General features: G+C 44.5%; 1 long non-coding RNA gene across 1 annotated transcript; it reads right to left on the minus strand.

The window, feature by feature from the left end:
• Positions 1 to 977: 977 nt before the first annotated feature.
• LOC147752006 (uncharacterized) lies at positions 978 to 22,235 on the minus strand. Its single transcript, XR_015315278.1, has 3 exons — positions 22,133 to 22,235; positions 2,136 to 2,319; positions 978 to 1,648 (listed from the first exon to the last, which is right to left on the minus strand). It is a non-coding gene; the product is annotated as an uncharacterized LOC147752006 (long non-coding RNA).
• Between the last annotated feature and the right edge of the window lie 588 nt (positions 22,236 to 22,823).

A 22,823-nucleotide genomic window follows, 5' to 3' on the forward strand; every position in this document is an offset into this window, starting at 1 on the left:
GTTGTTGTTGGCGTTGTCGCATCGAGATCTGTCTCTCGATATATCCATCCATGATGGTTTTTGCTGTTTCACCTATTCCTTACAGACACATCAGGTAAATCAGTTAGTGCGGGCCTTTCTACTGATAGCGTCTTGGCTGCTTTTGATTAGCGTTGAATAGCTAGAAAATAGGAACAAGCTTCAATGGGCCTTGTAACAAAGGCGCTCGTTCCTGTTCTGTCTGTTTGATGCCTATTGCTATGTCTTCGCTGTCGAATTGTCGTGTCGTTAGCTTTGTGTTGTGTTGTTAGTAAAGTGTTGTTGTTGTTGCTGTTGGCGGCGTGACGGGACAACTTCAGCGCGCTGTCGTTGCCGTCATCGGTCCTTTCCTCATATCGGTGCTAGTGGCAAAGTCTTGTCCAATCGTTTGTTTGTCGCTCGAGTGACACCAAAAGTCAAAGGCACGTAGCTTACGAGCGGCATCAATTGAACCACGAACAAATCCCCAATCGAAAGACAGATCGAACGGAAGACAGCCTAGCGCACGAAACAACTGCGTCGACACGGATAGCAATAACGATGTGTGTAGTTTCTACCATTAGCATCAACGTTGTTGTTGTACGACAGTCATTCTTTCGTATTCCTCCCCATATGGATTCTCTTTGATATCTAGAAGCGTATCAGGGGCGTAAAGACATCGTTACAGCATAAACCAGTTTCTCGCTTTTTTTTTTTATGGCATTATACTCCTCCGACTGGAGCAAACGAATGTAATCAAACACAAAAAAAATTTACCTATCGGATTACCTAGAATCTGAAAACATCTTGCTGTATATAGTACACATGTATCGATGAATTTTTGTTTAGTTAACAACAAACCGTGCGTTAGTGCACATGGTGACACTACCCGACTACCCCTTTACAGCGATGGTGCCATCATCCAGACAAGGAGTTATAATTCCAGATGCGAATTTTATTATTTGTTTCTTTTTCGTTAAACGGCACACTTAAATAAATCCTGGTCATAAACTTCATGCATATACCATAATCACGGATTATATATAGTGCTAGGTGTATGTTGTAGTAGACGCTTCGCCTTGTCGAATAGGAAGGTCAGTTTTCTGCTCAGGTGCTTGCTGGATATCATCAATGAAATATCTTAATGTGCCCCATCGGACCCTCAGAAAAGATCGACTCTTCAAGAAACTATGTTAAGCGGGTTGTATATCTGTGTGCGCGTCTACAGCTGGCAGATCACACACGGCCCAGCATATACTGGGCCGAATCTTTGGCCCACAGTAGCATAACCCTAGGGTCAGTTTTGTATCCGCCTCGTCAGTCTTGCGCACAGGGCCTAACTCGGCTGGCCAGTAATAGCTGTATAACAGGACGGGTCGGTGGACGGGGAAAAACTCTTGATCGACGAGGAGATTCGTTAAAGTAAGAGGACGTCGGGTGGCGTGCAGGCCTCTCCATAGCTCCGATAGGAACAAACGTCAGGGTGCGAGGTAGAAGCCTCGTTTCCTCTATGCGTTTTTCCTTTGCGATCTCCACCTCCCCAGGCTCTTCCAATTTTCTTCGCACAGTTGGGACTTCGCTAACTAAACTTGTCTAGAAAATGCAGCCTTTTGCACAGCAGAAGTGCAATCAGGCTCACGCGAGCCGACGGCTGTCAAGGACAAGAAAGAACAAAGTTACTCACTTAGCGTGTAGTATTATCAACATACGATCTTAAAGTGCTGTGATTAACGAAACTTTGGATCGCGTTGTTCGTATCACAGTTATTTGTGGCACATTTTCTAGGCGGACTGATAGAGATTTTTTGAAACTGAACACGCTAAAGTAACATATAGATGAAGATACGATCGAGAACGCCATTGATACTGGAATAAAGTTGTTATTAGATGTAATTTAAAACACATAAAAAGTACAATGTATCATATATAGGAATTCTGCTGCGAGCTACTTTCAAGTGGTGATTTACAATTTTCGGCCCCGAAAATGGGTTAGAAGCCTGGGAAAAAGAAGAGTTTAGGTAATGAAACACGCTAGCAATAATCTGGCCGCTAATATATTTTTAGACATTGAATTCACTATACATCTCTTATGGTGATAACTGTGCTACGTGCAGCTGGGCCGAGGTACGAAGTACAAACCTTGCGGGCTCCCATAGGATGAGTCTGAGGCCGAGACAAGAACAGCGAAGAGGTGCGAGGGTATCGCACGAGGGAACTGTCGTTTGCGCGATCCTCGTTCGAAAAATTTAGTTCAGTCAACACAAATATTTCAAATTTATTGTTTTGCTTTCGCCCGCCTGTGAACAGGCACGCCATTGGACATCTGAAACCAAAGTCGCCTATGTCAGGTTGGGGGTCATGCATATTAGGGGAAGTCGCAATTTCAATAGAAGAGTTATTTATTTCTAGCCTATGCCAGCTATGGGTTACATCAGAGCTTAGCCCTGAGCGAATTGCTAACGATGAACCAACAGCGACAAAATACCGCCGCCATCGCCGCTTCCGTGCAACCAATAACGGAGAGTTTTGCTTACGGAAATGGAACTAACGTTTCGATGGTTATATATTTCATGCATATACAACATACACCCATATACGGAGATACGATACGCACTTGTAATAACTAAGCACGTTGAATCATAATCAATCTCTCTTTCTCTCTCCCTACCCTGTACTTCTCTTTTTACCCCCCCTCCCCCGAAATCGTGCTGTTGTATTTCCCTTCATCTCTTTCATAGATCCTTGTAAACGACCCCAAACACATTGGATAATATGAAGGAACATAGCCATGTACGAGCCAATATGTCGACCGCGTGATTGAAGGTGCGTCTGTGTGTGGTCCATGCGGATGATGGAGTGGCTGGTCGCTGCTGGGTATCACGCGGATGAGACTCTTTGCCGCCGCCGCCGCCGGCGTCATTTGCGGAGTACAGCGAACCGAAGGATTTGAAGACGAGTTGAGGTTAGGGCGGCGGCGTTGTCGGTGGCTAAAGCAAAGGCCTGTGGCCTATTCAACCACAGAGACAGACTCGCGTACACTATTACTACCACTACTACAATATTCATCTACCTAGCGAGTTTTCACCAACCAGTTCAAGAACATTTAGGTTCATTTCGAACAAGCGGAATAACGTTATGGAACCCAGAAAAACTGTTAACTCATCTTGTAGATACATGCATCTAGATATAGTACAAACATTGACTTTTAGTTAGTGTTGCGTAGATACAGTAGCAACACTTCCCACGCACCACCCCACCCCACCCATTGTCAACTGGCGGAGCTACACACAACTGACTTTGGGGTGAACACCGAGGGTTATTCTTATTTAGTTTGAGAGAAAGTTCATCCCTCCGGATGATGCTGCTCATTTAGCTGGCGATCGGCTGAACAGAAAATTTGTCCATTTATCAATAGTTCATTCTAATTTGTTCGCAGTTACGAGACGATTAAATGCATGCATAAACGATGCATCGATATCGTATCTGCCTTTCGTGGATGCACGAAGGGTGTGCTATAAAAACACTTTACGAGACGTAACGATAGCAAAAGTTTACAGTCCAAGAGTTCCGGTAAAGTAGTTAGATGTTGGTAAGTTAAGCCGCGTCTTGAAGGTGTGAAGCTATCAAATCGATATTTTTCCAAAATTTTTTCAAACTAATATAATTGTTTACTGAAAACCAAGTTAAGGTCAGGCTTTTTGAAGGCTTTAGTAAATATAGTAGACATTTTGCAGATGGCCGTCAGCTAGATAGAAACACGCGACAAGGTCTATTATGTGAGAACATATCGGCTTTATAATATATACTCGTATTTCATCGGTAGACAGTAAACTTACTATGCAACGACCGATTGCAGATAAGACATCTGAATGAATGTTTGATTTGACGAAATAGGTAAAGATGGCCCCATAGTGGACCACCACTAACGCCCACCTTCTTATTATCTAGTCTATTTTAAAATTATCCTACCATAAACAAAACATATTAGCGATTGGGCGCAATCGAAGAACGTAGTACACAGGGTTCGATATGATGATTGCTCGATCAGAGTCATCAAGTTCTTCGCGCCTCTATCCTGTACATTGTCGTTTGTCAATTAAATTATTCAACTATGAGATACCGTATACGACAAGATAGCATTTGAATAAAAGTATGGACAGTGAAAAGCTTTAATTGGAACTATATTCCCAGTGCGACCTCCGATGGTTAAGCTTCATGTATTAAATAGTGGGCACCGTTTCGCATGACAAATGTGATTCGACAGTGAGATCCATCCGTAGATGCAATTTGCTAGAGATGGTCAATTTGATTATCCCGTTAGATTATCTTACCGCCATCTAAATTCTTCACCTGGCTTGTCCACAGAAAGATCCGGCCGCAATCGCTTAAACTGGCCTCGTGAGCCGTCTGTCCATTAAGGTGCCAGATCTAGCTGTAAGATCACGTACCCCGATTTCCGACTTGGCCTAGACCAGATTGCTGCTCTCCGACGACTGAAGTCGTTGTTCGTTGATTGTCCACGAGAGTGACATGCTGCCCTCTCTTGCACTACCTCACTACTTCAAAGTCACCAGGGGTTCTCTAGGTATCCGGATCAAAGATAAGAAAAGGCCACTTCCGACCAAGAAGACTACCGCTGAGAGCAGACTTCAAGATAACATCTGCTTATTGATTCGATATCGCATGGAACGAAAATTGGCATATATTTCGTGTGCCCTATTCTAGACATGATACTGCTTGTCTTTTTTAATTCTTATTTATGTCGCGTTGCTTCTTAGTAATCTGCTTGCATAATCTTGAAATGTGCATTGGCACCTTAAAGCTTATCACTTATTATAACTATTGATAACTGGTTTACATTAACGCGTGTTACGTCAAAAAGCAAAGCAACAATGTCATACCGTTTGACGCGGATGCGGCTTTCCCATTATTATAGGCTATTCGTAGTATAGTAACCATAAAAAACAGCGCTCTTACATTTCTTACCGATATCCAAAGTACGGGAAAGTTCTAGCTGAGCTAAATACCGTACACGCATACTGGGTTGTTTTTCATTATGGACTAGAAGCAGAGCACGTTTGAGACAAACTGGTCCACCATTTGCACCAGCTGGGTCTTAGGCCGATATCAAAACTTCGCATAGATCCGCCTATAATTGCGTAGCATATTTAACGTCTTATTGCCTAATTCAGAAGGAGCGAGCACATTTTACTTGCTTTCAAATTAAATACCATCGTTTAATATTTAACGCATAACTTATTTTCTGTAGATCGCTACTCTGTAGAGTAGGCTTCCAATTTTCTCTAAAAATGGTCTACCTTTATACGTATACTGAATAGCAACGTTAAGACTAGCATGTACATGTTTAATGTCAATCTATGGGATTTGCTATATAGTAATGCGCGCTATGTACACGTCTCTGATGGTCCTGTAGGGAAAACGGGATCAGTAATAGAGAGTTGTTGCCCCTTAAAACTTTTATCTTATTGCGCATACAGACCTGTCCATCATAAACGGTAAACGCCTTAGCCTCTACCTAACTCTGCCAGTAGGTTTTTACCGGCGCTTCCCTCTGTGTACTGTATTATACATGTCCAACCCAGATCCACATACGTGTGCGAGCGTCTTAACGGACGCGTCATTACATACACATACACATACACAAATATGTATCGATGTGACATATCAATAACTACGTATCTCATGTATAACAAGCATATATTTAGGTAAACAGGTTCGAGCAGATGTCAAAGATGGCATCGTGAAGGCAAATTCCGACGTCCCGGATGATGCTACCGACACAAGATTCAGCTAACTCGACTCTTTCCCCATGTTGACGTTCGCGTAGTGCTATGATATCGTACATCCAGCAGTTTGGATCTACGTATATTGCCTATATTTCACACTGAAATATCCTTAAGAGGCTCACAGTCTAATACAAGCTGTGGCGCTAGCTCAGACCAGGCAACGTAGGCTACAAGCTATAATAATCAGCCATATCGACAAACAAAAAAACAATCCGAAAGGTCAAACTCGTGCCTATCCGCACTTAGGTACTGCCTAAGATATGTTCGTACCCTTCTGTTCAATTGGCCGGTGGGCTATCGTCAGTTATCACGCTTCATCTGATCTCGGCTTCGACTGATTTCGAGGTTAACGGCCACAGCAGTGAAAATGTATTCGACTATACAAATATCGAATAGGGGACGCTAGTCCTTAGTGAAGGTTGAGCCTATGTGTTACAGGTTCCAGTCCTGAAAGAGCTCCGACGTTGGCCTTCCGTATTGGTCCAAAAATGTTAAACAGGCTGAACAATGGTTCCTGCTCATAATAATCTAGTATGCATAACCTCTATGCCAATTTCGACTTGAAAGGCAGCAGTATATGGAGAACAGGCCAATCGGCACACTATACGCACATAAAATCTGCAGAGTCGTCATCAATTTTGGCCGGTAATGGTAACGGACAAAGGGATGCGTTGGACTAACATCATCGGTGGCGGAATGTGCGGTAGTTAAGCGTGATGCTACCTTGGTAGATTTCACGCAGTTTTTGTCGATCGGGTGTTGATAGTTGATTTACAACTCGATCCTATCCACACTAGGCCTCCCGTACAGGAAACGATGACCTGGTCACGCTTGATTAACTGAATTGTCCCTTAATCGCCCCCTGGCTGACACTAAGGAAATTATGCTGATTCGTGCTAGTAGGCGACCCTGTCTTCAGTTGTACGTACATATCCATGCAAAGCAGGTTTAATAAAATTGTTATCTTCATCTTGACCATCATCATCGACACCACCGTTAACGTCGTAGTCGTCACAGCGAAAAGGCCAGCACCAAACCAAATGTGAGTCAGAGATCAAGCGGGAATTACCATATCTTTATCGAGGTGACGTAGGCACGAGGACACGCACCGATACTAACATCGAATTAACCGATCTTTATTGTAGTCGGTAGTTTCTAAAATAATTATTGTAATGCCCAAGCCCCTACGTGAGCACCATAACATATCACCACACGCATACAGCTCTTATTAGATTACTAGTTTTAGTTACGATATGGCTAGTTTTATAGAATCTCGTAAAGCCGTTGCACCAGTGATTGCGATGTAGGAAAAACAAGCTAGACATGTTTATTCGGGCCGTATTCGACCGTCGCCAATTAGGCTTTCTCTTATAATCTGGAGATAAGGTCTTGCTACGCTAATACGCGGTTCATCTGAAAATGATCGGGTACCTCACGATCACTTTTCTTCATAAACTGTCAGAGAATTTCAGCTGTGTGACAAACTGTCCTGAAGTCTGAGTAAACTTCTAGACGACCGGGCCGAAACAAACTGAGCGTTTTAATCAGCATAACTGATTAAGCATCTATCGATCCTTTCATGGTCGTTTATGAGGCGCACTTTACCTCGTTGATTAGGAGTTGCTGAGAAGGCAGCGGCTTGGTCCTTTTATGTCGACGACGCTTACGTCGGTTCCCTTTTCAAGTGGAAAGTGATAAGGCGGCTTAGAAGGCCGACAGGGACATATGGCAATATAAAAGAATAGGTACCAAAAAGGTCAAAAGATGTGTGAAGGCTGTGAAAGAGCGAAACGCAAAGGACTAACGACTTAAGACGTGGTTGCTTTCTTTTTATTAGATAGAACAGTAAATTGTCTTGTCGAATTGTCGTCCAAACTAAGATAGCACTCACCTTGCAGCTGATTTTGAAGATATATGACCCATCGGACTCCGCTCGAATGGGTCACTTATATGGGAACTACATTGACATTTGGCCCATTGCAAATAGTCGTACCTGATTGCGTTGATCGAAGAGGACGACATGCAGTAATGATCTGCATTGATCTGGCCGGTCTAATTGCCGACAATCTGACCGGACCACTTTCCAGTCGATTGATTAAGTACACAAGGTTTAGATTTTCCATTGGCACAGTGTACATTCAAAGTAAACGCTTAGTTCTGCGTCTAGCAGTAAAAGACGAGTGAAACAGAATTCAATATGCATCACGCTCCTGCGCTAGTGGGCGCTTGTAGACATCTGCTGACCCATGTACGACGACTCACTGCCGGATCTTGGCTTTCATCGCGGTGGGTCCAGTAAAATGAAGCCTCCAAAGCCAAAACACGTTTATTTGTAAATATTCCGTTAGAGCCAATGAGTACGCCAGCCCTTGTTGTTACGGTCGTTATCGTAGCTATTAAAAACCGTAGCACACTTATGTATAGGTGAAATTTATTGTCGCTAACGCTCAACTCGTTCGCGGGGCGTAAGTTCGATAGCTTCACGGGGCGTTACCATCCAGTAGGGCTTGTTACTCTTTCTAGCTTCAGCCTGGGGATCATTGCTGGCACTTGATGTCATCATACCAAGGGCGCAAACTCGCCGAACGTGTCGTTCACGAACATAGATGGCCTCCTTTTCTATGACATTGCAGTGTGCCACGAAGGACAGGCGTCGAGCGTAATCAAATTTAGCATCACATCTAATTACCACCACAATGAGCGATATGACATCCAGAATACACAAAAAAATCTGGGGCAATGTCAACGAGAGCGATTCATTACAGGATGATTATAGCTGTGACAGACAACTTGATAATTGTGATGACCACAAGTTAAAGTTAGTTGATCACTTCTACAGTTATATTGAGCTGTTATGTGCTTACGGTTCCCTATTCGCTGATCTTTTTTGTTCAAAAGCCTACCATAGATAGAAAAAGACGTTGCGCGTGATATCCGAACGTATCGCTCTCCAGGGGCGTTCGCTAAATAAAGATGCCCGCTATGAGCTAACGGAAGCGTTTCGATTGTTACTCCCGGTATCACCGTTAGACGTTGTATCACACAGCTGCCTCCCAGCATGAAACGAAATATGCCCACGCCCGGACTAGAACACAGACCACCACGTCTATCCGACTCAGCTGTCTAACACGTTACCCAGCACGCCATCACGGGTACAGGCTACTACTATAGGCTGCGTTAACTGCTGTTAACTTTAAGGTGATTTACAAGGGGTTTTGATTGCTACTGTTTTCGCCAGCGTGATAGTGTACTATTTTTTAGACAAATATCACACCAAACCAAGTCATGGGTTCTTTTTGCGGCACCTTAATTGCATCTTATGCAAGGAAAAATATTATGCGGCGCTTCGTTTCGCATCATCCCGTATTTTCGGATTCGGTCGACCCAGCCCGCAGCAACGGCATAGGCCACCGCGTAACGCGTATCATACCGCTCTTGCCTACGAAAATCAACGACAAATTTAACAACCAAATAGCCTTTTTTTTTCAGTCAAATTATCTTTCTACGCTTCACTACGACGCGAATCAGTCAATGCTGTTACAGTATGACAGTCGAGTGACACTGAACCACCTCCTCCGTTGTCTCTAGCCTTGTCCTGCCTACCGAGAGCCTCCGTGCCATTGTCCCATTAGGGTGCCTGGGTGGCTCCCATCGTCAGTGCGATTGGGCCTGTGTCATTATCTCGACATTTGTGTTACTACTGCTGTGCCAATAGCCCTGCCGCTGTTGACGTTCGTGTAGGATTGTGTATCTATTTCTCGTTCAAGTGTTTATTATCCGTGATCATTTCCTGAGCTACTCCCGCGGTGGCGGCCGCGGCGGCTGACGACGTACTCGAACCGTTCTTCGCTGCTGCACTGGTAGTGGTGGCGGATGACGATGCGACAACGACTTTAATGTAATATATTGCCAAAAGAAAAGAAGAGGCGGTCCTACAGCGCACGTCGTAGCGACGCTAGTAATAGCAGTGGATGGCAACTGTGCGTTGGGATTGTTGCCGTTCGGAGCTCGGTGGCTCGTTCGCTCAGCCCATCTGGCCGCCAGCTACAAATGATCGGTGGCAGCGTTGTTTGCCTACAATTATTACTTCAACCATTAGCATTATTACTGCCGTTGCAGTGGCTGTCGCCATTGTATACTTTAGCTTTGACGATGTGATTCGTCAGCCACTCATCCAGCAGTGTGCCATCTTCAGTAGGCAATATTGTCATGTCACCGACATCGTTTTCTCACTCCCGGCGCGGCTTAGGTATATATTTGTGTGACCGGCCAGCCAAAACAGATCATGGTGACCTAATGACGATATGGATAACATTGCTCAGAGGCGGATACATCGCGCGGACTAGAGACAATGCTTGTCGCGGCACTGGGAACTCCTTCCGGTGTTCCCTTCGACGGCGGCTGCAGTTCTCGTCACCATCATTGGCTATTACGCTCTTCATACATATAATGCTCTTAGGTTTACATATGCAGCTAGCTGGCTATCGACCATTCAGATGCCGGCCACAGCAATAGCGATAGCATCGACTAGCAAGACATGTCTGCGAAAACTTGTGCGTCCATCCAGTCTGGCTTGGCTGCTCTAGGAAACAAGACAGATAAGTAGCACGTTACGATGACGACTGCTGTGGGACACATGTTCAATTAAGCGTCAAAGGAACTAAGGCTGGAATAACAAAAGTAGAGAGCTTCAGCGATCACGATATCTTCACGATGATGATGATGCTGGCGACAGAACCACTGACAAGCTTCATGGTTGAGTCACATACGAACGCAGCCGCAAACCAGAAGTAAACATGTACTTATTGAAAATTATACTTTAGTAGCGGTAAAATACACGCTCCAGAGCGGCATAAAGAGATCGACAATAAAATCGCAGCGAAGCTGTCGATGACAAAGCATTAATATGGCTTGCAGCTGGTTTGTCTTCGTTTGTTCGGTACAACTTACGTTTTGATTTTTTTTATGCAGTTTGTCGTTGATCCGAGCAGCTGCGCTGATTAAACTGTTTGTAACTGATTTATCAGTCTAAGTTATTCCTTGTGCATTTTTCCTAATAGAGAAAAAAATACATTCAACACGGTCTAGCAATACTAGTACGTCTTTTATCCGCTAGTGACATACTGCTACAGATGGATGGATGGATGGATTTGGTAAAGCTAATCATTGTCGACACGGGCATCAGTAGATAATGGGATATTTCGTACTAAATATAACCAATTCTGATCGTACTTTACCAGCTAATAATTAAATTTGAGGTCTATGTGAAATGCTCATATCTTGGGTGAACAGGCTGTCCCCGAAGGCCAGACGGGCAGCGTCTTCTTTGCAAGTCAAGCATTTTGTAGTTGATCTCACCGTATCATCGCCCGTTCTTTCGACTGTTTGTTTTTCGTACTATAGCATAGAAAGTTGTCAACATCGGGACGCTAAGGGATTGTTCCATTACCCTAGCTAAATTATACTTGACTGGATTCGTTCATCGGCGACGACGCACTTATGTTCTCGTGTTCTATCCGTTTGACGTATGTCAATTATATATATATATATACATGTTTGAGTGTGCGTATTCTGTCTGACATCTTCCTCAAGGTGAGCTTCTCCTTCTACTCGTGATCGCGCTGTCCATTGAATGGTTACTTTTCACCCTTTTGGTGCCGTAACGCACGCAGATTAGACATATTCAGTTGGGCATTCACGAGATGGATCTCCGTGATCATCTGTAGCAACAGTCGACAGCTAAAAATCTACCTCTACTGCCGTAGCTTTTTTTTTTTCTGACAGAGTGAACGCTTTGTGGACACCAATGTAAATGTGTGACTAGCATCTAGTTCATAAAAGCTCTGATTCGACCACCAGTAGCAGCACAGCAGCATTCACATACTACAGCTTGCACACGGTAAACAAACCGCACAGAGACCGTCGTGGCCACAACGACGACGGGAAGACGACCTACACGCTGAGCGCTGTGCATTCCTCGTTCATGTGCCTAGAGTAATCGCTGTTCTCTAGACAAACGGCAACCGGGAAGCTTCAAGATACGGATAGGGGGAGGAGATAGTGGAAACGACGACGACGACAACAAAAAGATAGATAAAAAGGACGATGAACGAAACCAGTCGGTCTAGCTAGAAAGGTAAAGCCAAAACTTGCTGGCTAGCTAGCTAGCTTCGACTTCAGAAATTGAAACTTCTCCGTGGCGGTAATGAAAGGAGTATAATGATAGGCACTCTTTGGTAACACCTCACACCGCACAGGACGCAGCAGAACGTCCACACGGCATGCGGCCGCTGCTAGGAATAATGAGTTTATCTATCAAAGTGAACTACAATCACAATGATGAGTAAAATAGGTGCGGCCGCAAGGCCAACACTGGTGGACTATGCCATGGTAATGGTACGCATCTGCGTTAGCGAAAGATGAAAAGTCGATAGAGAATGGGAAACATTTAAAGGACAAGAGAAACAACGGGATAGATGCTTTGTTACGATTCGGTATAATAGAAACTGCGGCCTCCACCTGTATGTGCCTTCGGCGATCGTTCACCACCCGCAGAGTTTTCGCACCGTCAATAGATGATCAGTAACAGTAGAAAAAGTAATTTTTTGAAAATATCTATGCTGTTTGACTAGTGGACAAGCATTGATTTGTTCATACACACACACACAGATACGCTGCCTCGCTATGTTCGGTGCAAGGCAGTGTCCCGGTGACAAACGAGGCAGGAAACTATGATGTAGGACGAACTTGGGTTAGGCTGATGCTAGATGATTTCGACATAGGACATACTGGCATGCTCGTTTTTATGATTACAAATTTTCTGCTATCACAACGCAAACGGCCTTTTTGTTTGAAATAGAAAAATATTAACAAGTACTAGCTGTCTATTACAAGCTTCAACGGCCAATGCCGATAAAATTGTCCCAAACTTACGGTCTAATAATCGCTATAGGAACTGTGAAGAATATGTAATATTATGTAGATGTATTTCCTATTCGAATCTATTCAGATGATACGGTAGGAATTATATGTTGAAGACTAACCTGTATTAGCCTCGGCATCCTTTGAAAGGTTTGAAGTTACCTAATAATGCTGCCATTGTCGAATCAAGCGGCATAGCAATCGTCTATATAGAAAATAAGTCAATTGTAACTTGGCAATTCTTGAATGCCATTATATAATAATAATTCTGATCGAACGGTTAATTTTACCTATACTAAGCCTAGAATGCTTTTGGAAGCCGGTATCTAGAAAATCATTTACCTTTATCTATTTTCATTAATTTAATTTAAAGCAGACAATTATCATATCTACCGTAATGGTTCGGCAGATGTCGTTCACGAAGTGCCGAAAGGGCACTTCGGAAATCACCGGTGTCTAATCGTGGCTAGGACGCCGAACTCACAACCATCAAGGTTTCCGATGTGATACTCGGCCGAGAATCAGGGATTTTTAACTTATTCGAGTTCTCAACTTCATCCCACCATGCACTTGCATATGACTAGCGTCTATCTCATCCCACTGAAGTGTTTTAGCCATTACTGAAAAAGTCGTAGAGCCTGTCTCCGTATCTACACGTGTTTAGTGCTAATACAGAGTCTACGCTATGTAAACCATCGAGCATGCTCTTCCAGCCGGTCAAACTACGATAACCTATCGACGACAGGCTTATTGATATATTAGAGACGTGCATTATACGGCGTCCAAAAATAGTGCCCAAAAAGAGGGCAAAACTGCTGAGGTATCCTATACACAAAGCTCATAATAGGATATTCTTCCGTTCATTTCCTGTTATTTTACTTTCATCAACATTCTCTTTGTAATTTCACCACACTTGAGACCTAGTCCGAACTCTAACGCCGCTTGCCGTAGCTAGGCGGGCTTGACTACGTGGTACGCTAACCATGTGATGGTCACTCAATTAAGATGTCGTTGAGTCCAGACTAAATCAGACGACTTCAGTATCTATCTCGATGCATTGCACTGAGGGTGCTAGACGATGTCTCAAATCAAACGAACCAACCCGACTCTATTTGTAAATAGATAATTGTCGGCTCATCAAGCTAACACGGATTATTGCTACCGTTTTTATTTTTCCTATTAATTAATTCGTGTTATGTTGAGAGAACAATTGCGATTGTTGATTGATTGGTTTTAATTAACCGTTAAACGGCCTAACGCTATTGGTCACGTGATGCATTGTTTTCAGTTGAACGCTGTCGTGCTGCAAATAGGGCAGCATCCAGCCAGCCGGCCACCCAGTCGGTTCGCCTGCTCCCATGTCAAGTCACCTGGACGGTTTCTCCCTGAATGCAGCCGTCCGTCTACCGCCAACGAGCCCGTTTCCGTTCATACATCGACGTGTACATATCATCACACACAGCACATTGGCTGGCACAGACATCCAAGTACACGCACGAACCGTACGGTTATTGCAGTTATATGCGTTAGTGCCTCTATCAAGTAGTTGAGCATGGGTTTTTGTTGACGCCTGACGTTATTTCGTCTCGTATGTACGAATCATCAGCGAACACTGAGAAGGCAGATCTCCGAGTGAACAAATTGAAAGCATGCGTGATCCGGTCCAATCTTGTTAGCGACCTCCCAGAGGCAACAACGACACTAACAACTTACAAGCCACTTGTTCTCCGGCAGCGCGAGAGACGGTTACATGTATGCTGTCCGCACAGTGGCCGTCGTCGTTGCCAGGCCGGTAGTAACTAGCTCGGTGTCAGAGAGACGTTTTTTTCATTGGCATCGACTTGTGCTGCTGACGAGAGATAGGTATCGCCTCTGAGCTCCGTGGCTACGGGGCTACTGAATACGTACGTTTCGCAAATAAGCATCTAGAAGTCACAGACACCGCCACGGCTCGTATTGTACCAGAATCACTACCTCTCGTTAGAACCGCCAACAATTGATCATCTAACACCCGGCCAACAGAAGAAGGCTATAGCAAGCAGCAGTATTGAAAAGAAGATACAGCCTGAGGCGTCTATTATGTCACGGCCGATGTGTTTGATTTGGTGAATGATTAGCAGCAACACGATAGGATTTCGATGGGAGTTGGCTCTGTTCGTGCGGTTGGGCGACACCGCCAATACTATTTTCAATTTTCTCATAGTAATACACAGACGAAAACGAGGCATCTGAACGATTCGTTAGAATGCTTACGACAAATGGGAAGGTGGTCGGGCTTATCGTTTTTCGTGCATCTGTATGCAGCTTGCGGAACTCCATACACATCAGAACTATAGAAATAGTTGATGATACCTCGTATAGAAATAGTTAATGATACCTCGTAAAGTTAGTATATCGTTTACGGTCGGTAAGGCGAACTTAGATAAACTGTTATCCAGTTCTGGCTGACGGGCATTTTTTGCCGCATCATCCGTTACTTCGCTTGCATCAACAGAAGTCAACGGGTTTACGCCTTCTCGAAATGGCCATTAGAACAGTCCAGCCGCCGCGTCCAATACCCTACTCTTTCTCCAAGCCTAACGCCAGATGTTTAAGTCAGTAAATCCTTTATCTTCGAATACGGTTAATTGCCAAACCTCTAGCGAAAGTTTAAGCGCAAAGTTGAGATTCTATAGGCCATGTGTCGTCCGGTACCCAACGAACTCAGCAATCTCCAATTAGTCACTAATGGAAACACGGTCTTCCATGCTTTCGAAATGCTAATCTTTTACAAAATATGCAGTAGTCATTTAATGACCTTAGAACTGCGGACACATTATATCGTATACGAGTGTCCTTGTATCATCGGATAACATATTAAGATACGAGATCCGATATCCGATTTTCTTCTTCATGTAGTTATGTAGCTCTGTAAATGCTGCGATTCTAGCAAGGTACGAATATAAGAGCATTGCTATATTTTTCCTGATGTCTCCACTACTAGCTCAGTAAGGTGCAAGTGGCCAAGCTTCGGTTTGACCTGTTTTCAGACGGAATTTCCGCAGGGGGCTCGCTGTGGTTGTTCGCCTGTGGCTGTGTCGGCCGCAGGCTTTGCTTGTGGGTTTAGTAGTGGCTGCAAGTAAGGATTTAAACCATTATGCCGCTGCTGCTGCTCTTGTCGACGCTACTGCTGGCAGGGGAGGCTCCTGCGGCTATGCAAAGCCGAACCTCGACTGAGCGTAGGACGCCTCTACCGGCGGGAAACCCGGTCCAGAATCTGCTTCCCCACCCCCCACCCCATCGAGTGAGGTTCGGTGGGGAGGGACGACCAATTTAAAAGTTTAAGTTGGCGCTAGATCGCTGCCGAGACTCGGTTGCTCACGCGGTTGCTACGCTAGCGACCCCAAAGCTGCAGTAGAAGCTCGCGGGTACACGGCTGCCAGCTGTGAAGCTGCCGGTAGTTTGAGGAAGCGTGGGGAGAAAAGGGCGAAGGGGTGAACAGGCTTGCCTCGTCGCGAGGTGAGCCGTCCTCGAGATCCGGGAGAGGACAGCTCAGGCTGCCCAGAGCGCAACTTAGGCAGAGAACTACAACGACAAGCTAGCCTGGTGTGGCTGCCATCTTGTAACCCGCCTGCGCGAACGATTACGAGTTGGAATGGTGGTGGTAGAAAAGAAGACGACTTCGAAAGATGGCAGGAACCGTCGAAAGCGCGCTAAGGGTCGCTAGCGGTCGGCAACACTTCGGGAATATCGAGTGCTGCAGTGGGAAGAGCGGCTGTGTGGGCCCGGTAGCGTACAACGAGAGGAATGGGACATCGGGTGGATGAAGCACGGGGGCGGCTCGCAAATCCGACACAATCCGACATGTTCCAACAGAGTTTACCGTATTGATAAGCTGAGCAAGGGAAAAATAAGGAGAGCCAATGAGGCGGAAGAAGACGAGTTGCTGGCAGCTCCTGCAGTCCGCGAGTGAATTCTCGTGACTTGCCCTCGATTACTGGGCACTGAGGCTAGCGTTGAAGAACTTAGGACGAAATTGGCAGTGCGAAACATAAATCGTTTATGTTGCTGTGATTTTGATTAACCAACCACCATAAAAAGCTACTGCCTCAACAGCAAAAGCATACTATTATCAAGCCACTGGATATCGACAAACTACCAATACGAACTAAATGCATTCTAGATTGAAGATAAAAACGTGTACTATTAAGGTCCTTCCACCCAACAACTAAGAACTTTAAGTGAAAGTTAGAAGGCCATATTTATGAAGTACGAACTATGCATCAAAGCAGTAGACATGCAATAACTGGGCCCTCCGTTTTTATATCGGAACGAACATCGCTTCAGGTAACAGAAGTGTCATCAATCTATTAGGATATAGTGACTATTCACAACAGGGTGCCCAGAGGTTAAGCCTAACGCTTTAAAAAGGCTACGTATAGGACCCTCGTTGCCAAATTATCTATCCATCCACGAATCACAATATTTTAGGCCACTGTTGGCTTGTCACTGCCGTAGGTTGTCTACGTGTACATATTGTAAAATCCTTATCAGGTCTATAGGCTTCCCGAATGCATAGATCTCGCAACAGGCCTTATGGGATTTTACAGGTTGAACTGAGATAATATTTTACAATATTGCCAAATTGCCCATTAATTTCCAATGCTCAGTAAACTTATAAATACAACTGTTAGCTCATGCTTCCGACTGCTTTGTTAGATACGTTCCCAGTACTCGTATTCTTCATTCCATCCTGTGTTAGGCAAACGACATTTACGTGCTTAGCTCTTCGGGCATGTGTTTTGGTAAAAAGGGGCAGAAATTCGCTAATTGAATATCGGTGTATTGTAACCTAGTTTTCTCAGACTGGAAATCAAATACGGTTCTCACCAGCCCACATGGGGTCAATGGGCACTCACGTAAAACAATTAGATCAACGCAATGGAAGCTTACGCACTTCATCAAATTACGTCACGAATTACTACGAACGTTATCATTTCGTGCCCAACCGCCAGCTACCTTTGTCTGTTTTCTAAATACGAACGACAAAATCTATAGACTGACCTAATACGATCACGAAGCAAAGCGAATAGATCGACGATGAAACACCATAGAAAACAGTACTTAGTCGAAATAGCTACGCTATGAGAACAATCCTCATTACAAGTCATCTTTTCACGAAAGAAAAACAACAGTACGAAGTTAAGATTTGCTATGGGGCTTCGATGACACACGTGTGCAAATCCCAACAAGCCCCAAATACGAGCAGAACCAACAATTCATACTACGCATTTACTGGCTTACACCAGTACCATTGCGATTTAAGCCAATACTGCAAGTCAAATTCAAATCCTAGATAAAGTACCTACACACGAACCAATGCTGTACCGATAGGTTTAAGCTTCATATAGGGTGAGGAAAGCTATTCCGTCCTGCTTTCGAAAAAATCAACATGGTACGGTAAAAAATTCAGCAAGAAAATGATGCCCAGGTGAACATACGAGAACCGTAGCCGTAGTATCTGTGTTGTTTTTTTTGTGATTGCATGAAGCCGGAAAGCGTTCTTTTAAAAATCCCAGATAGACAGAGTAGCTCGCTTTGGGAGATGCGAATATAGTGGCCTGCTAATAAGGTAAAGTACTGACGCTCTTTCCAGATGGAAATGGGTCGCGTATCTCAGATAGTATGAGTCCTGCATCGGGTCACCTACTGTTGAGTACGGTCGACAGTAATAAACGACCTGGAACTTGAGGAGAATCACTGCAATATTGTGATAATGTTATGCCTTTCATTTCAATTCAGGTACGATAAAACAAGCACGAATGCTGCTCAGGCGCATGAAGGACGTCGGCTGTTTGTCATCAAAATGTCTTGCCGGGCGAGGATAGTCCGAAAAAAGGGTTTCGTCACTTTCCTTCGGCAGAAATGTCGCTGTGAAAAATGCTTTTCGTAGCGGATGTCCAACTAGAAAGGAAATCAATGGAACTATTTTATAGCGACACGTGAGTGGCCGACAAATCGGCGTCTGGTCAAACATTCACCACCGAACAGTTGTGGGGCAGTTGAAGCAATCCAACTATAAAAAGAAGCTTGACGTTTAGGTAGCGTGCAAATTGTCGCCAAATAGTTCACGTCGAAATGGAGCCATTTTTAAAGTATTTGATGAAAAGTTCTATAATCTGTGACAGAGCCCAGACTGACGCTAAACAAGGTGAGCTATGTGTCTGGTAGAATAGGAGAGAAACCGTACAGGGTGAGGTTCTGCCGTTCGGCAGAACGATCGATTTGGATCTCTATTGTGAACAGCTTACAAGGCTACAATAAACCAACGAAGAAGTTGATCGGAACCAGTGAACAGAAAAGACGCCATCTTCCACTATGGAACGCCAGACCATGTACATCTTTAGTTATACGACAAAACTATACGGGACCTTCTAATATATCCGTAACGTAGCGCGGATTTGGCACCGTTAGATCACCGTTGATTTAAGAATTTTTTTTAACGATATCAATTTAGTTTTCGTGAAGGAACGCAAGAATCGCTTGTCATAATTTTTCGCCCGAAACCGTAGAACTTTTCCAGTGACAAGGCTATGCTGCTACCAGAATGTAGTCGCTCAAACGAGCGCAGGTTTAGCTTCAATTTCAAGGTAAAAGAAAGTACGTCAATTTTCGCTTAAGTACTCTTAATATTTTTTCGATAGCTCGATAGTTATGATTACGTCTAGAAGGGATTACTAACAAGAGACCCGTCAAATCGAGCTGTTCTTAACCTTTCCTTTACTACATTTTATGTACATGTTCGCTTCATTGGATAGTTGGGCTAAGAAGACCCATTAATATATACCTATGGTATGTTAACGATATAGACTAAGACTTAGCTAAAGCTTTGATCCTTGCCCAAAGGCTACCTGTTTCGAGACTTCGTAGCAGTCATGAGCCACACATAAGCTACGTTGAGCACGACCGGCCTGTACGCGTCCTATTTACGTTGTGCTCTATTTTGTTATGGCGGCAGTTTCATTATCAGTTGAATTGCTATTCTCACAGAGATAACAGCAGTCTGTTTCAGGTTCGCCTTTGTGTTGCTTCGATACATGATTGAACAGCGAAATGTACACGAAGATTCTCAGGTCGGAGTATATTCATGGTGCTTCAATGCTCTTTGATGCAACTTTCAATGCTCAAATTGAAAAATCAATGATAAGACGGGATCAGACAAGCAAGCTAAATAGGACATCGTTCTTGCAGCGATCGTTTCAGATGTCAACAAGACCAGATCGTACCCTGTGTACAGAATAGACATACACATCTCTCTTGGGAAGCAATTTGGTCTCGTAGAAATTTTGCCTTACTTGACACTCCAATCACCCATTATCACTGCTATCGTCTAGCGCACGACGTCTGTGACGACATGTGGCCCCAACATTTGCCGGTCCTGATAGCCGTACGTATTGTAGCAGATCGACTAGGTGGGTCCTTAACATATGAGGAACATCGGACCACGAGGAGCTTTTCGCGCGGGCCGATCAAGGGTCAGATGTGGGTTGACCGCTACGTACAGACAAAACTGTTTTATAGTTAGCAACGCTCGTATGCATAACGCAAGCAGATCTCTCACCTGCTTTCTTTTCCATGTGACCCGCCACTTAGAAGCTCTAATGGGATCTTTTTAGCGTTTCCGCACCAGCTGAACCCATTATCGTAACCGGTGGGAAGCATTGCGTTTCAAGCATTCAGAAAAACCTGATCACCGACCAGACCAGATTGATCCGCTGCCGTTAGTTAGTACTCGCCTAATGGCTGTAGTCGTTTGATCGAATGTAGCCAGGCCGAGGACCTGATATGTACGTGGACGCATTTACGATAGTGACGTTTGTTTTCCCAATGTGCCACTGAAGCACATGAGTAAGATTGCAATATTTTGCTTTATGACAGCCTTTTATTTCTACGAAGTGCTTCGGCCGCCGTGATACGGGAAAGTCGAAACTTGTTCACTTGCTGCATAGTTAGAGAGAGCCGAAAGCTTCTTACGAATACAACAATAGCAGTAACGGCGATGAATACAATCATAGCCTGAACGCATGCTACATCCGCTAGACGATACCAAATCAGTTTTGTCGACTAAGCACTGGACAGTTTAGGTATACCAACGGTGGCAGCGATATCGTGAGACGACACGAGGTCAGGGAAGCCATCAGGCAGCGTGGTTACGAAAAGAGAGAGCGACGGTAGCATTTTGGTCTGCTTCTCAGACGACACTTCGGCCGGTTCCCGCGACTACAGCCATCAGCTGACCGCACTCTTCCGTCCCTCCATTTCTGTTGGTGCTTACCGACCTTCCTAGACGTACACGCGGTTCCTGGTGCTGTTGAACTTGTCGGAAAAACTCGCATATTTATATGTTCAAATACAATGAAAATATAGAACGTCTTCATATTATCGTTACTTATCGGGACGGCAAGAAATTTATATATATGTATCGCTCGGAGCATAGGCGAACTTCTGTAAGTTGACGTGGCACATTTTGGAAGCAGTTGCTAAATGAAAATTTGCAACTTCGGTGCCCCTCTTAGGAAACAACTACTACAAGTATGGGTGGTGTAAACCAAGATAACAATTCATTGTAGTGCATATCTTCCTACACTCTGATGTTGGCTTTGTTGTTGAAATCAAGGTACACGTTCTCTGATTATTCTTCGATCCGCAATGAGTTGGCAGATCATAAAGGGTACGCATGCTTTGTAAGACAGCACTCTAATTCAACGTTGGGCGACAATCGACCGCAACTGTGACAAGTACAATAAAAAAAAAAAAGACTGACTTCCGCGTCCGTAATGTAAAGTGGACTCCATTGGTGTCTTTCGAAGCGTCTCCCGTCCAGTGTCGACTCGCAGTGTCACGTCGCCCACACGTCACAGTGACTCGTTTATTGTACGCCTATTTCGGTGCGTCTACTACTGGCGTCTGTATTACTATGAATGTTTATCACAACGATAAGCAGACGATGCTCTAATATTTCGTGGCGGTCTTAGGGCACGTGCCAGTAAAATCGACGCACATACTATCAGCTTTTGTAGTCGTAGAGAGCGGTCGTGCCGATGTATAGCTTCTACCTGTAAACGCAAGCCTTTACGGATAATCATCTATACGAACGCGGCAAGTGTCATCAAATCCGCCCATGTCAATATACCCGCGAATCTGCTAAGTAAATTGTAAAGGGCGCCACGCTTCCGCCGCGATTCCTCTTCCGTTATATATCGTCATGACATCTCACGACCCGCGATTGTATGACGTTACACTCTTTCAGAGATTATGCAGGCGGGCAAGTCTTAAAATGACTGCGACTGCTACAATAATCAGTATAGCCACTCGCGCGTGGTGAGCAACAAGACGACATTATCTATCGCTAGAGCGATCGATGCATACCTAATGTCAGCTGTGATTGTTCGGCAGACTGCCCGGCAAAGTTTGAAGTCATCCCGTTAGACGTCGTACTTCTGTTTGTTGCTACGGTTGTTTGACGCTCGGACAATGTGTAAGACCATCTATCTACCTTTTGGTCTCTACTATGCTGATCGTCGATCGTCTCATTAGGTTGACTTGCCTGATCTGTTGTAGCCTTCTCGTGGTTTGCCTTCGTTGTTTTTGTGCGTTTCGTCATGGCGGAGCGGTGACGGCCGCAGTAGCCAAGGGCATCCGTTGAACGAGTAGCGTTACTAGTCGGTAAAGTGGACGACCGGCATGGATAGCTAGCCGGCTGGCTGGATGCTACATCTAGACGATGAACGACAGATAATTCGCTCTACTTGCCTGTACATCATACGCCCATTGCCCATCAGTGCACCGCTTCACCACCGTAACGCCAAAAGCTCAACCTAGGACCTTTGCAGTTATCAGGCTCTAACGATTACCGTTGTACTGCCGTTATCGTCATGCCCATCGTTTGACTCTGGCAGATGTATATAGAGAGAGATAGATGCTAACAGTGGTGGTGCTTGTTTTGCTGAGTTTGACACGAAATGATTGGATGTTACTGTCTGTGTTCGCTTTGGATGAGTCGGCATCTTCTAAGGCACTTTTACATTGGTTCGCTTAGCTTAGTTGGAGAATAGGTATG

Source organism: Varroa jacobsoni, unplaced genomic scaffold, assembly GCF_002532875.2.
Source record: "Varroa jacobsoni isolate VJ856 unplaced genomic scaffold, vjacob_1.0 contig00526, whole genome shotgun sequence".
Lineage (NCBI taxonomy): Eukaryota > Metazoa > Arthropoda > Arachnida > Mesostigmata > Varroidae > Varroa > Varroa jacobsoni.